Raw genomic sequence first — 14,933 nt, forward strand, 5'->3', positions numbered from 1 at the left:
TCCCTCTGCCCGCACAAGAACCCAGGATTTGGCGAGGCCAAGAAGGAACACCAACAGAGCCACGGATAGGGGGCTCATAGCACCATGTCTCACGGGCGGCTGGCTTGGAGACACGGCAAGCCGGAGCCGCCCGATCCCCAACCTGCCGGACGATTCTCTGCCAACCAACAGACCCACCAAGCCGGCCCACTGCAGTCCGCGCCCCTCTGCAATTTGCAGTCCACCATCCGCGCTTCCTACCTTGGCCACCGCAGCTCTGCCAGTGGCCAATGGCCAACTGGCAACAGCTGATGGCCAAGCGGTAACAGCTGATGTCCGTGCAGCCCCCACGCAGCACCCCTCCACGCGAGGCCCAGAGCCTGGAAAGTGCTCTCTGCAAGTCTGTCCCCACAGTCCCCGTCTGTCTCTCTCCGCCTACCTCTTGCTCCGTCTCTGGCCTTCTCTCATCCTCTCTCTCAACACCCTGGGTCAGGAGAGGTGATGTGTAGCCAGTGAAGTGACCAGTGATCGGGCGGGACGCCGGTCGCTGATGAGGGGCGAGGGCCCAGACAGAAGGCTGTGTGACGAAGGGTGGCGGCAGTCTGGAGGTGCTGCCCCCTGGTCGCGGGTGGCTCTCCCTGGCTTTGGGCCAGTGGGTGGGGCCGGCCAGGGCCAGGGCCTGGGTTGCACGTCCCTAGGGTGGAGGGGACTGAGAGGACCCTGCGACCCCCTCGGTGGCCCTGAGTGGTGGGGACAGCACAGCAGCAAGGGGGGTGTGCGGTTGTGGGGCTGGGGGGGGGGATGAGAGGGGTTGGGGTAGGGGGCGTGGTAAAAGCCATTCCGGGCGTGGGGAGTCCCAGGATGCCAGGGCGCCCAGACATATGTCACAGTCAGGGAAGTGACAGAGGCCTGTGGAGCCACTGGGGGGCGCGAAGGGGCCTCACTGCGGGCCAGGAGTAGCTCGTCGCCCACACCAGCGGCGACCGGAGGAGGCGGGGAGCGGGCGGGAGGCACTCGGGCAGACATGCTCGCCACCCGAGCGGCCCAGCAGCATGGCGCGTGCGCTCAGGAGGCAAGTCGGGAGCAGGCTCTTGGAGTGCCGGGAGCCGGGTCCCAGTGCCTAAGGCCATACCACCCTGAACGCAGCAGATCTCGTCTGATCTCGGAAGCGAAGCAGGGTCTGTCCTGGTTAGTACTTGGATGGGAGACCGCCTGGGAATACCTGTTGGCTTTTGCTAGCGTCTCCTTTTGCATCGCCGCTCCGGCGTGGCTCCCTCTGCAGCCTCCCAGCCAGCCGCAGGTCCCCCTGACCAGCAGAGGGTCAGCCGCCCGGCACTACAAGCTGGCAGCCCCGGCCGCACACCAGGCCCGTGGGCCAGGGCTCCCCCCACACACCCTCCTCTCAGTCCTCTTCGGTCCCGCAGGCCGTCATCGCGAATCCTTCGCCGACTCGCGGTCGCCGCCACCGCCGCCTGCGCCAAAGCCACCGCCACCACCGGGCTCCCCCCCCCCACCCCCCACCCCCCACCCCCCCCACCCCCCCCCCGCCAGCGCTGCCCTCGCCCCCGCCCCTGTCCCCGCCCCCGCCGCCGCCACCGCCAAACTCCCTCAAACTCCCTCCTGTGCTCTCCCCACCTCGGCCGCCAGCACCGCGCTCCCCATCTCCGCCACCAGTGCTGCCCTCTCCCCCACCCCCGCCCCCGCCGCCGCCATATCCGTACTCCCTCAATTCCCTCCTCCGCTCTCCCCGCCTCCAGCACCGCCATCTCCCCCGCCCCCGCCCCAGACCCCCGCAGCCACCATCGCCATACTCCCTCAGTCTCCCGCCTCTGCTCTCCCGGCCTCCGCCGCCAGCACCGCCCTCACGCCCTCCCCAGCCCCCGCTGCCGCCATTGCCGCACTCCCTCAATTCCCTCCTCTGCTCTCCCCGCCTCCAGCACCGCCATCTTCCCCGCCCCCGCCCCAGCCCCCGCCGCCACCAATGCCATACTCGCTCAGTCTCCCGCCTCTGCTCTCCCGGCCTCCGCCGCCAGCACCGCCCTCACGCCCTCCCCAGCCCCCGCCGCCACCGCCGCCGCCATCGGCCCCCGTGTCCCAGCGCCCACCGTCAAAGCCCCCATTGTCGCCGCCGCCATCGTCGCCCTGGCGCCATCCACGCGGTTGCCATCGCCTACCTCGCCACCCTCCCCTGCCTCCGCCGCCGCCGCCGCCGCCGCCGCCGCAGCCGCCCCCGCCGCCGCCGCGGGATCCTCCCACAACTCCCAGGCCCAGGGTTGCCTGCTGGTGCAGGCCTCCACCAGCCTTGGGGCTGCGGTTGGGGGTAAACCTGGTGGCGGTAGGGGGGCGGGTTGTATGCCGGTCTGGGTGCGGGGAGTCCCAGGATGCCAGAGTTCCACGACTTCTGGCACCATCAGGGAAGTGGCAGTGTCCCATGGAGCCCCGGGTGGCGCGAAGGGGCCTCGCTGTCGGCCAGGAGTAGCCCGCCGCCCACGCCAGGGGCATTAGGAAGAGGCGGGGAGCCGGACTGGGGGGGGACGCGGTGCTGGCAGAGCCGGCCCGCGGGTCGATGCTCGCCACCGGAGCGGCTCATCTGCATGGCGGGCGCTCACGAGACAGGCCGGGAGCAGGCTCTTGGGGCGCGGGAGCCGGGTCCCAGCGTCTACGGCCATACCACCCTGAACGCGCCCGATCTCCTCTGAGCTCGGGAGCTAAGCAGGGAGGGGCCTGGTTAGTACTTGCATGGGAGACCTCCTGGGAATACCTGTAGGCTTTTGCTCGCCTCTCCTTTTGCGCCGCCGCCCCGGCGTGCCTCCCTCCGAATCCCTGCCGCCCCTTGCCCCTCTGCAACCCCTGCAGCCGCCCAGCCAGCCGAAGGTCCCCCTGGCCAGAGGAGGGACAGCCGCCCAGCACTACAAGCTCGCATCCCCGGCCGCACACCAGGCCTGTCGGCCAGGGCTCCCCCCCTCTCCCTCTTCTTAGTGCTCTTCGCCGAGGCAGGCCGTCAGCCTGAAGCAGTCAGCCCCGTCTAGGTCGCCGCCGCCGCCACCGCCATCGCAGGGCTCCCTCTCGCTCCCCGACCCTGCCGCCGCCGCAACCCCCAACGCCCAAGCCCAGGGCTGCCTGCCGGCGCAGGCTTCCACCAGGCTCTCTCCATCCCAGGACGTGCCGGTCCTTTGCACCTCGGCCCGAGCCCAGGGGACGCCCATCCCTGCGCCTGCCCCTGGGCCCCGAGACACAGGATCGGCGTGTCCTCGGGCAAACGGGACGCCCACCCGCCCCGCCCCACCGGAGTCTTCTGTCTCCGCGGGCAGGCACCTCTCCCCACACCCCCGCGCGTCCCCTCCCGTCTCCCACAAGAGCCAGGAGCCCTCCCTTCCCGCCGGCCACGGTGTCCCCGACACAAAGGGCACAAAGAGCCGGGACAAACCAGGGGACGGCGGGAGCAGCACCCCAACACACCACGCGCCATCGACTCCAGGGGAGACCGCCACAAGGGAAGAGCAGGCACGCAGGCACACAATCCTCACAACCAGGGTGCCTGGGGGCTGCCACTCTCCTCCCGCGGGCGGGTCCCTGGGCGGGGCTCAGAGCCCACTGGCCCTCCGGAGACCCTGGCGGCCCGCCCCGGGGGCTTCAATGGTGACTGCCAACGCCAGGGCAATGCCTCCTTGGCGGAGCCCAGCCCCGGGCACGACCACACTCCGGTGGAGAAGCCACCACTTCAACACAGCCTCAGTGCGTCTGTCCCAGTCCGTGTGCCCGAATGGGCGTCCCTCCCACCCTCCCCCACCCCATGTCTGTCTGGCTCTGTGACGTGCCTGTTGGGTTCTGGCTCTGGCTCAGGAGCTCTCTCCCCGCGTGCCAGCCCCCTCTTTCTCTGTCTCTGTCCATGTCTCTCTGTATGTCTAGACACATACATGTACATATACGTGTATATTTCCATCTCGCTCCCTCTTACTCCTCCTCCCGTTCTGTCTGTCTGTCCCTGTCCTGCGGGGACTCTAGTCCCTCTGCCCGCACAAGAACGCAGGATTTGGCGAGGCCAAGAAGGAACACCCACAGAGCCACGGATAGGGGGCTCATAGCACCATGTCTCACGGGCGGCTGGCTTGGAGACACGGCAAGCCGGAGCCGCCCGATCCCCCACCTGCTGGCCGATTCTCTGCCAACCAACAGACCCACCAAGCCGGCCCACTGCAGTCCGCGCCCCTCTGCAATTTGCAGTCCACCATCCGCGCTTCCTAGCTTGGCCACCGCAGCTCTGCCGGTGTCCAATGGCCAACTGGCAACAGCTGAAGGCCAAGCGGTAACAGCTGATGTCAGTGCAGCCCCACGCAGTACCCCCGTCCCCCGGTACCCCCGTCTCCCCGTCACCCCTGTCTCCGTTCCCCCGGTTCCCCGTCTTCCTGTCCCCCGTCTCCCGGGTCCCCCGTCCCCACGTTCCACCATCCCCCCTATTCCGGTCCCCCCCGTCCCCTGTTCCCCCCGTCCCCTGATCCCCCTGTTCCCCCGTACCCCCATCCACCCTCTCCCAGTCCACCCGTCCCCCGGTGCCCCCGTCCCCCCAGTGCCCCATCCCCCGTCCCCCGCTCCCCCGTCCCCCCAGTCCCCCCACGCCCCTGGTCCACCCGTCCCCCATTCCCTCGTCTCCCGTTCCCCCCTCCCCGGGTCCCCCGACCCCCGTTCCCCCGTCTCCCGGTCCTCCGTCTCGCGGTCCACCTGTCCCCCGGTCCCCCAGTCCCAACGTCTCCCCGTCCCCCCGTCCCTCCTTCGCCTGGTCCCCCCGTCCCCCCATACCCCCGGTCTCCCGTTCCCCGGTCCCCCGTCTCCTGGTCCCCCGGTCCCCCGGTTCCCCCGGCGCCCAGGCGCCCTTCTACCGGTCCCCCCGTTCCCCGGTCGCCCCGTCTCCCGGTCCCCAGTCTCCCGGTCCCCTGTCTCCCGGTCGCCCGGTCTTCCGGTCCCCCGGTCCTCCGTCCAGTGTTACCCCCTTCCCCCGGTCCCCCGGTCCCCCCATCTCCCTGTCCCTCTGTCTCCCGGTCCGGCCGCACACCCATCCCCCCGTCTCCCGGTCCCCCGTCTCCCGGTCGCCCGGTCCCCAGGTCCCCCGTCTCCCGGTCCCCTCATCCCCTGGACCCCCAACCCCCGGTCCCTGGTCCCCCGGTCCCCCAGTCCCCCGGTTCCCCCATCGCCCTGGCCCCCGTCTACCGATCCCCCAGTTCTCCGTTCGCCCCGTCTTCCGGTCCTCCCGTCCCACAGTCTCCCGTCTCCCGGTGTCCCATCTCCCGGTCACCCCGTCCCCGGTCCCCCGTCTCGCGGTCCCCCGTCTCCTAGTCGCCCCGTTCCCCGGTACCCGATCTCCCGGTCCCCTCATCCCCCAGTCCCCCAACCCCCGGTCCCCCGGTCCCCCCGTCCCCCGGTCCCCGGTCCACCGGTCCCCCCATCTCCCGGTCCACTGGTACCCCCGTCCCCCCAGTCCATTCATGCCCCTGGTCACCCCGTCGCCCGGTCCCCTATCCCCCGGTCCCCCCAACCTCCGGTCCCCCGGTCCGCGGGTCCCCTGGTCCCCCCATCCGCCGTTCCCCCGGTCCCCCCCGTCTCCGTTGCCCCGGTCCCCCCGTCCCCCGGTCCCCCCGTACCCCGGTCCCCCCGACCCTCCAGTCCCCCTGTCCCTCTGTCTCCCGGTCCCCCCGTCACCCCGTCCCCCCGGCCCCAGGTCCCCCATCTCCCGGTCCCCCCGTCTCACGGTCCCCCGTTCCCCCGTTTCCCGGTCCCCCCCTCCCCATGTCCCTCGTCCCCCAGTACCCTCGTACTCCTGTCCCTCCATCCACCGGTCTCCTGGTCCCTCCGTCCCACCGTCCGCCAGTCCCACCGTCCTCTCATTCCCCCAATCCCCCAGTCCCCCAGTCTCCCTGTCCCCCAATTCCCCGGTCTCCCTTTCCCCTGGTACCGTGTCCCCCCATCTCCCGGTCCCCCCGTCCCCTGGTCCCACTGTCTCCCAGTACCCAGTCCCCCTGTCCCCCCGGTCCCCCGGTCCCCTTGTCCCCCCATCCCCCAGTCCCCCCTTCCCCCCTTCCCTCTCGTACTCCCGTCCCCCCATCTTCCGGTCACCCCTTCCCCCCGTCCCACATGCCCCCGTCTCCCAGACCCCCCGTCCCCCGGTTCTCCCAGTTCCAACGGTCTCCCTGTCCCCCTGCCACCCTTCCCCCATCTCCTGGTACCCGGTCCCCCGGTACCCCCGCCCCGGGTTCCTACAGTCCCACCGTTCTCCCTGTCCCCCCCCTTACACCCGTCTCCCGGTCCCCTGTCCCCCGGTCCTCCCATCCCCCGGTCCCCCTGTCCCCCCGTTCTGTCTGTCGGTCCCTGTCCTGCGGGGACTCTAGTCCCTCTGCCCGCACAAGAACCCAGGATTTGGCGAGGCCAAGAAGGAACACCAACAGAGCCACGGATAGGGGGCTCATAGCACCATGTCTCACGGGCGGCTGGCTTGGAGACACGGCAAGCCGGAGCCGCCCGATCCCCAACCTGCCGGACGATTCTCTGCCAACCAACAGACCCACCAAGCCGGCCCACTGCAGTCCGCGCCCCTCTGCAATTTGCAGTCCACCATCCGCGCTTCCTACCTTGGCCACCGCAGCTCTGCCAGTGGCCAATGGCCAACTGGCAACAGCTGATGGCCAAGCAGTAACAGCTGATGTCCGTGCAGCCCCCACGCAGCACCCCTCCACGCGAGGCCCAGAGCCTGGAAAGTGCTCTCTGCAAGTCTGTCCCCACAGTCCCCGTCTGTCTCTCTCCGCCTACCTCTTGCTCCGTCTCTGGCCTTCTCTCATCCTCTCTCTCAACACCCTGGGTCAGGAGAGGTGATGTGTAGCCAGTGAAGTGACCAGTGATCGGGCGGGACGCCGGTCGCTGATGAGGGGCGAGGGCCCAGACAGAAGGCTGTGTGACGAAGGGTGGCGGCAGTCTGGAGGTGCTGCCCCCTGGTCGCGGGTGGCTCTCCCTGGCTTTGGGCCAGTGGGTGGGGCCGGCCAGGGCCAGGGCCTGGGTCGCACGTCCCTAGGGTGGAGGGGACTGAGAGGACCCTGCGACCCCCTCGGTGGCCCTGAGTGGTGGGGACAGCACAGCAGCAAGGGGGGTGTGCGGTTGTGGGGCTGGGGGGGGGGGATGAGAGGGGTTGGGGTAGGGGGGCGTGGTAAAAGCCATTCCGGGCGTGGGGAGTCCCAGGATGCCAGGGCGCCCAGACATATGTCACAGTCAGGGAAGTGACAGAGGCCTGTGGAGCCACTGGGGGGCGCGAAGGGGCCTCGCTGCGGGCCAGGAGTAGCTCGTCGCCCACACCAGCACCAGCGGCGACCGGAGGAGGCGGGGAGCGGGCGGGAGGCACTCGGGCAGACATGCTCGCCACCCGAGCGGCCCAGCAGCATGGCGCGTGCGCTCAGGAGGCAAGTCGGGAGCAGGCTCTTGGAGTGCCGGGAGCCGGGTCCCAGTGCCTAAGGCCATACCACCCTGAACGCAGCAGATCTCGTCTGATCTCGGAAGCGAAGCAGGGTCTGTCCTGGTTAGTACTTGGATGGGAGACCGCCTGGGAATACCTGTTGGCTTTTGCTAGCGTCTCCTTTTGCATCGCCGCTCCGGCGTGGCTCCCTCTGCAGCCTCCCAGCCAGCCGCAGGTCCCCCTGACCAGCAGAGGGTCAGCCGCCCGGCACTACAAGCTGGCAGCCCCGGCCGCACACCAGGCCCGTGGGCCAGGGCTCCCCCCACACACCCTCCTCTCAGTCCTCTTCGGTCCCGCAGGCCGTCATCGCGAATCCTTCGCCGACTCGCGGTCGCTGCCACCGCCGCCTGCGCCAAAGCCACCGCCACCACCGGGCTCCCCACCCCCCCCACCCCCCACCCCCCCCCCCGCCAGCGCTGCCCTCGCCCCCGCCCCTGTCCCCGCCCCCGCCGCCGCCACCGCCAAACTCCCTCAAACTCCCTCCTGTGCTCTCCCCACCTCGGCCGCCAGCACCGCGCTCCCCATCTCCGCCACCAGTGCTGCCCTCTCTGTGACGGGCCAGCCGCCACGAGTCGATCAGTACCTGAATGGGGGAGTGGGAATGAAATAAAAGACACACACAAATGCTAATGCGGCCGGTCTTCAGTCATGCTGAAGCCCTGAGTTTATTATCTCTAACCAATATATACAATTTGAGTACGTGCAGTTAAACGAAGAAGATATGCATTATCTCAGCGAAAGTAAATCTTTCCAGCCTCAACCTTACTTTGACATAGAAGATACAAGGTCACTGAAACTCACAAAAGTAAATATTTCAAGGAGACAGACTCTACTAATTGTCTAGAAAGCCCTTAGTTTTTTGTGTCTGGGAACTGGCCGTTTTCACCACATTCCTCAGCAGCCGTTAGGCGCTTCTCAGATAAGGCAGAGACAATGTTATGGGGGCAGAAACCGAGCCAGTCTGCAAGGTTTAGGGTTGCAAGAAACCATGGCTCCCCACATCTCCCCCTTTTTTATTTTATAAAAGCAAAGTCCATCCAGCCAGGATGGCGAGGTGACGGTGCCTGACTTAGGCATCCCAGGACGCCTGCCTCAACTTACCCGTCATTGGTACTCATATTTTATTAATACAAGCCCTGTCTTAGGTGTTGAAGCGGCTCCCAAGTATTTGCCCGTCGTTGACTAACCCGCCCCTCTAAATGCATGGGGGAGAAAGACTTAAGGCTTCGCCTTAAGCTCAAGCTGATGGATGTCAGCTCGTAAGTCTAACATCCTGCTGATGAAACATCTGATGAGGATAGGGAGTAGGCACAGAACCAAGCAGACACAGATGCCCAATGTAAGAAATATTATAACAGAATGGGTAATATAAGGCATAGAGGGCAAAACACTCCTAAGAACATCAACAAACTCAGAGGCAGCCTGAGCTGCATCAAATTTTAAAGGTTCAGCTTCTCTCATACTTTGAATTTCATCATGAAGCCAGCTTTCTTTTATACACACAGAAACAAGAAGGTTACATAAAGCGGCTGAGGCAGCAAGTACAGATTAGTTACGTTTTCTCAAAGTTTGACCCTGACTGTCTTTATCTCTTTGGTAATTTCTCATCCCCAGAACAGCAGGTGTCTGTTTTTTATGCTTATCGGAGTTTCCCTCAGCCATCCTCCCAAACTCTGCTTGAAGTTACATTTTCTTAACCCTTAATGCTCCAATTCCCTACATATCCCCCTTTTTTATTTTTTATTTTTGAGATCGTGTCTGGCTTAGGTAGTCAGTACAGACATTTTTACTTACCCGTCATTGGATATCGATCATCAAAGCGATCGACTCCTGTCTTAGGTTGTAAAAACGCTTACTGATCATTACCCGTCATTGGCTACCGATCTCCTGTGAGGAAAGCCAGAGACAGCAGTGGCTTTTCCCAGGCAGGGGGAAGGGGAGGCAAGGCTCCTTTTTGGATCTTTTAAGGCAGCTCATTGGGGGTCCCCACTCGGTTTTGTCTGGCTTAGGTTGTATCTCCCGTGAGATATCTTACCTGTCTTTGGCTGCAAACCATCTTTTGGGGACCAGACAGAGAGACATAAGGTGTAAAATATAGAGATAAGCAAAGTTCCTAAAAAGGCACAGTCTTACAGGCTCTTCTTTCCTTAAGGAAAGACATGGGGGGACAGTCGGCTAGGCTGTTGTGTGACTACATCTCCCCCTTTTTTGTTTTTGAAGTATGAGAAACACAGAACGTGTAGTTGTTTCATTTACAGCCTGTCGGAGGGCTATTTGTCCACATCTGAGGACTATGTAAAATAAACAGAACAATAAACAGAATAGCAATATCTCCAGCAAACCCTCTACCCAAAGTCTTTATCCATTTAACAGGGTCTGAAGCGGAAAGTCCTTCTGCAGCTGTAGAAAGTGAGAGCTTTTTCACACCCTAGGGGCGTGGATGGGTATCTATAGATGTCTTTTTTTTTGTGGGCTGTTGTTTATGGTATGGTTTAACACCGACCAGGAATTTACAAAGGTTTTTTTTTTGGACCTGGAGAAATACAAGCAAAGCCTCTTCCCCGTGTTATCTCGCGGGGAGAAGTAGGATCAGCTTTCCCACGTAATATTTTAAACAAAGGTTGTAATTTACCGGTTGTCAACCGCAACTGAGGTCTAATCTAATTAATGTCTCCCAGTAGCTTTTGGAAATCATTTAATATTTTTAAACAATCTCGCCGGATTTGTATTTTTTGAGGCACAATGGCCTGAGGCATTAAACAATATCCCAGATAAGAGTAAGGAAGCACTTGCTGAATTTTTTTTGGGGCTATAACCAGCCCATAATCGTGGAGCTTTTTTGTAAATGAGCAAAAGCAGCAAGCAACTTTGGTTCACAAGAGTGGGCAAGAAGTATGTCATCCATGTAGTGGATGATGTAAATATCTGAAAATGTCCTTTAGGTAGGTTTTATAGCAGCTGATACAAATTTTTGACATAATGTAGGGCTACTAGCCATTTTTTGAGGTAGCACTAGCCAATGATATCTCTTAAAAGGTTTTTGTAAATTAACAGAAGGAACACTGAAAGCAAACCTAGGGCAGTCATCAGGATTTAAAGGTATAGTATAAAAACAATCTTTTAAGTCCAAAACAATTTTATATGTGTTTTGTGGTATGGCTGCAGGACAGGGCAAGCCTGGCTGTAAGGCTCCCATTAATTTTATGGTTTTATTAACTTTTTTTAAATCTTGTCATAATTTTTATCTACCAGATTTTTTTTTAATAACAAAAATGGGAGAATTTCAGGGAGAATTGGAGGAAGCAATGTGTCCCTTTTAAAGTTGGTCCTGTACTAGCAGCTTGTAAACTCTTTTGTAGGGGGGACCTTTGATCTTTTATGCCTGGTAATTGTCTCATTGTCACAGGGGCTACAACAGGGGCCTCAGGCTGTAGATCCAGCCCTGCAACTACACTTGGAGGAGAGCTTAATTGTAACCTAGGCTTTTATTTTGATTGAGATTTTAATAAAGGCCCAGTCTGTTGAGCCTGGACTAATTGCATTTGAACAGAGAGGGAAGTGAGTGCAGCTTGTAATCTTTGTACCTCTGTTTCCAAGGGGGATCTTTACCCCGAGGATTCCATTGATTTTTAAAAGGAATCTGGGGACTCCGAGGACAATTTCCTCCATCCACAGCAACTTTAAGTTTAATCAACTGTCCCTGAATCTTTTTTAGCTGATCTGCAAAAGAAAGTGTAGTGCCTGCAGGTTGTCTGCCTTCTTGAGCCATAGCCACCAAAGGAGGGTATTTGTTTTTATTATGTTTGGCTGCTTCATCCTCTAAGTCTTTTTGATCCTGAGAGTCTAAATCTTTCCAGTCCTCGACCGGAGGTTCATAATAAATAGGCTCTGTATCTTTAAAAAGTTCTTTTGTGGGTTTGGCTTCCTCCCCCTTTTTTCTCTCTGCCAGAGAAGTGGCAGATGAAAGAATTTCTTCATTGCCAGCTTGTTTTACTTTCTCTAGCTTACAGCTCTTACGCCTGAGATCTAAACAATCTCTAATCAAGGTCCACAACCCGAATGTTTCTACAGGGATCTGCTGAGGTCCGTGGGCAGCATAATAATCTTGTAACTGCTCTCCCATTTTCTCCCAAGTTTCCAGACTGACAGTGCCTTCTTCTGGAAACCATGGACAAACTTTTTTTACAAATTCTAAAAACTTATCTAACTGTTCTCTGCTCACCCGACTGCCACGGGAGGCAAGCAATTTCTTAAGTCCTCTAACATACAGGTCCTTGCTGCTAGCGTGACCCATTCTTCACCCTAACTCGGCCCTTCTTTCAAACAAAGAAAACACTCTGATGCCCGTCTGGCCGTGCCCCTCGCGGAGCCAAATCTGTCTTGGCTAAGGCGCTCCGGTATAACGCCCCGGACAGGTGGACTGTAAAGCCCAGTCGCCGTTATGCCGTATGACAGAACCGGAACCGCAGATTAGGGCCCAATCAAGCTCCGTAACACGAAGTCGTGGAGCTATCACTCACTCACACACTCATTCGACCGAGGGGTATTGTGCCTTACTCACCACGCATCCACTGATAAGCTCTCTACGAGCTGGGCCCTTGCCACGCGGTGTTCCTCACTGTTACCCCCGTATTCAGGTCCCTGTTCGGGCGCCAAGTGTGACGGGCCAGCCGCCACGAGTCGATCAGTACCTGAATGGGGGAGTGGGAATGAAATAAAAGACACACACAAATGCTAATGCGGCCGGTCTTCAGTCATGCTGAAGCCCTGAGTTTATTATCTCTAACCAATATATACAATTTGAGTACGTGCAGTTAAACGAAGAAGATATGCATTATCTCAGCGAAAGTAAATCTTTCCAGCCTCAACCTTACTTTGACATAGAAGATACAAGGTCACTGAAACTCACAAAAGTAAATATTTCAAGGAGACAGACTCTACTAATTGTCTAAAAAGCCCTTAGTTTTTTGTGTCTGGGAACTGGCCGTTTTCACCACATTCCTCAGCAGCCGTTAGGCGCTTCTCAGATAAGACAGAGACAATGTTATGGGGACAGAAACCGAGCCAGTCTGCAAGGTTTAGGGTTACAAGAAACCATGGCTCCCCACACCTCTCCCCCACCCCCGCCCCCGCCGCCGCCATATCCGTACTCCCTCAATTCCCTCCTCCGCTCTCCCCGCCTCCAGCACCGCCATCTCCCCCGCCCCCGCCCCAGACCCCCGCAGCCACCATCGCCATACTCCCTCAGTCTCCCGCCTCTGCTCTCCCGGCCTCCGCCGCCAGCACCGCCCTCACGCCCTCCCCAGCCCCCGCTGCCGCCATTGCCGCACTCCCTCAATTCCCTCCTCTGCTCTCCCCGCCTCCAGCACCGCCATCTTCCCCGCCCCCGCCCCAGCCCCCGCCGCCACCAATGCCATACTCGCTCAGTCTCCCGCCTCTGCTCTCCTGGCCTCCGCCGCCAGCACCGCCCTCACGCCCTCCCCAGCCCCCGCCGCCACCGCCGCCGCCATCGGCCCCCGTGTCCCAGCGCCCACCGTCAAAGCCCCCATTGTCGCCGCCGCCATCGTCGCCCTGGCGCCATCCACGCGGTTGCCATCGCCTACCTCGCCACCCTCCCCTGCCTCCGCCGCCGCCGCCGCCGCCGCCGCCGCAGCCGCCCCCGCCGCCGCCGCGGGATCCTCCCACAACTCCCAGGCCCAGGGTTGCCTGCTGGTGCAGGCCTCCACCAGCCTTGGGGCTGCGGTTGGGGGTAAACCTGGTGGCGGTAGGGGGGCGGGTTGTATGCCGGTCTGGGTGCGGGGAGTCCCAGGATGCCAGAGTTCCACGACTTCTGGCACCATCAGGGAAGTGGCAGTGTCCCATGGAGCCCCGGGTGGCGCGAAGGGGCCTCGCTGTCGGCCAGGAGTAGCCCGCCGCCCACGCCAGGGGCATTAGGAAGAGGCGGGGAGCCGGACTGGGGGGGGACGCGGTGCTGGCAGAGCCGGCCCGCGGGTCGATGCTCGCCACCGGAGCGGCTCATCTGCATGGCGGGCGCTCACGAGACAGGCCGGGAGCAGGCTCTTGGGGCGCGGGAGCCGGGTCCCAGCGTCTACGGCCATACCACCCTGAACGCGCCCGATCTCCTCTGAGCTCGGGAGCTAAGCAGGGAGGGGCCTGGTTAGTACTTGCATGGGAGACCTCCTGGGAATACCTGTAGGCTTTTGCTCGCCTCTCCTTTTGCGCCGCCGCCCCGGCGTGCCTCCCTCCGAATCCCTGCCGCCCCTTGCCCCTCTGCAACCCCTGCAGCCGCCCAGCCAGCCGAAGGTCCCCCTGGCCAGAGGAGGGACAGCCGCCCAGCACTACAAGCTCGCATCCCCGGCCGCACACCAGGCCTGTCGGCCAGGGCTCCCCCCCTCTCCCTCTTCTTAGTGCTCTTCGCCGAGGCAGGCCGTCAGCCTGCAGCAGTCAGCCGCGTCTAGGTCGCCGCCGCCGCCACCGCCATCGCAGGGCTCCCTCTCGCTCCCCGACACTGCCGCCGCCGCAACCCCCAACGCCCAAGCCCAGGGCTGCCTGCCGGCGCAGGCTTCCACCAGGCTCTCTCCATCCCAGGACGTGCCGGTCCTTTGCACCTCGGCCCGAGCCCAGGGGACGCCCATCCCTGCGCCTGCCCCTGGGCCCCGAGACACAGGATCGGCGTGTCCTCGGGCAAACGGGACGCCCACCCGCCCCGCCCCACCGCAGTCTTCTGTCTCCGCGGGCAGGCACCTCTCCCCACACCCCCGCGCGTCCCCTCCCGTCTCCCACAAGAGCCAGGAGCCCTCCCTTCCCGCCGGCCACGGTGTCCCCGACACAAAGGGCACAAAGAGCCGGGACAAACCAGGGGACGGCGGGAGCAGCACCCCAACACACCACGCGCCATCGACTCCAGGGGAGACCGCCACAAGGGAAGAGCAGGCACGCAGGCACACAATCCTCACAACCAGGGTGCCTGGGGGCTGCCACTCTCCTCCCGCGGGCGGGTCCCTGGGCGGGGCTCAGAGCCCACTGGCCCTCCGGAGACCCTGGCGGCCCGCCCCGGGGGCTTCAATGGTGACTGCCAACGCCAGGGCAATGCCTCCTTGGCGGAGCCCAGCCCCGGGCACGACCACACTCCGGTGGAGAAGCCACCACTTCAACACAGCCTCAGTGCGTCTGTCCCAGTCCGTGTGCCCGAATGGGCGTCCCTCCCACCCTCCCCCACCCCATGTCTGTCTGGCTCTGTGACGTGCCTGTTGGGTTCTGGCTCTGGCTCAGGAGCTCTCTCCCCGCGTGCCAGCCCCCTCTTTCTCTGTCTCTGTCCATGTCTCTCTGTATGTCTAGACACATACATGTACATATACGTGTATATTTCCATCTCGCTCCCTCTTACTCCTCCTCCCGTTCTGTCTGTCTGTCCCTGTCCTGCGGGGACTCTAGTCCCTCTGCCCGCACAAGAACGCAGGAT

General features: G+C 62.1%; 4 pseudogenes; all 4 read left to right on the top strand.

Moving 5' to 3' along the window:
* The first annotated feature begins 1,097 nt into the window (after window positions 1-1,097).
* On the top strand, window positions 1,098-1,217 carry LOC148756765 (5S ribosomal RNA; annotated as a pseudogene).
* A 1,419-nt stretch (window positions 1,218-2,636) lies between these two features.
* LOC148756766 (5S ribosomal RNA) lies at window positions 2,637-2,756 on the top strand (annotated as a pseudogene).
* A 4,708-nt stretch (window positions 2,757-7,464) lies between these two features.
* On the top strand, window positions 7,465-7,584 carry LOC148756767 (5S ribosomal RNA; annotated as a pseudogene).
* A 5,973-nt stretch (window positions 7,585-13,557) lies between these two features.
* Window positions 13,558-13,677, top strand: LOC148756768 (5S ribosomal RNA; annotated as a pseudogene).
* The last annotated feature ends 1,256 nt before the right edge of the window (window positions 13,678-14,933 follow it).

Source organism: Rhinolophus sinicus, chromosome 11 (assembly GCF_057876585.1).
Source record: "Rhinolophus sinicus isolate RSI-liver-muscle chromosome 11, RSI-T2T, whole genome shotgun sequence".
NCBI lineage: Eukaryota > Metazoa > Chordata > Mammalia > Chiroptera > Rhinolophidae > Rhinolophus > Rhinolophus sinicus.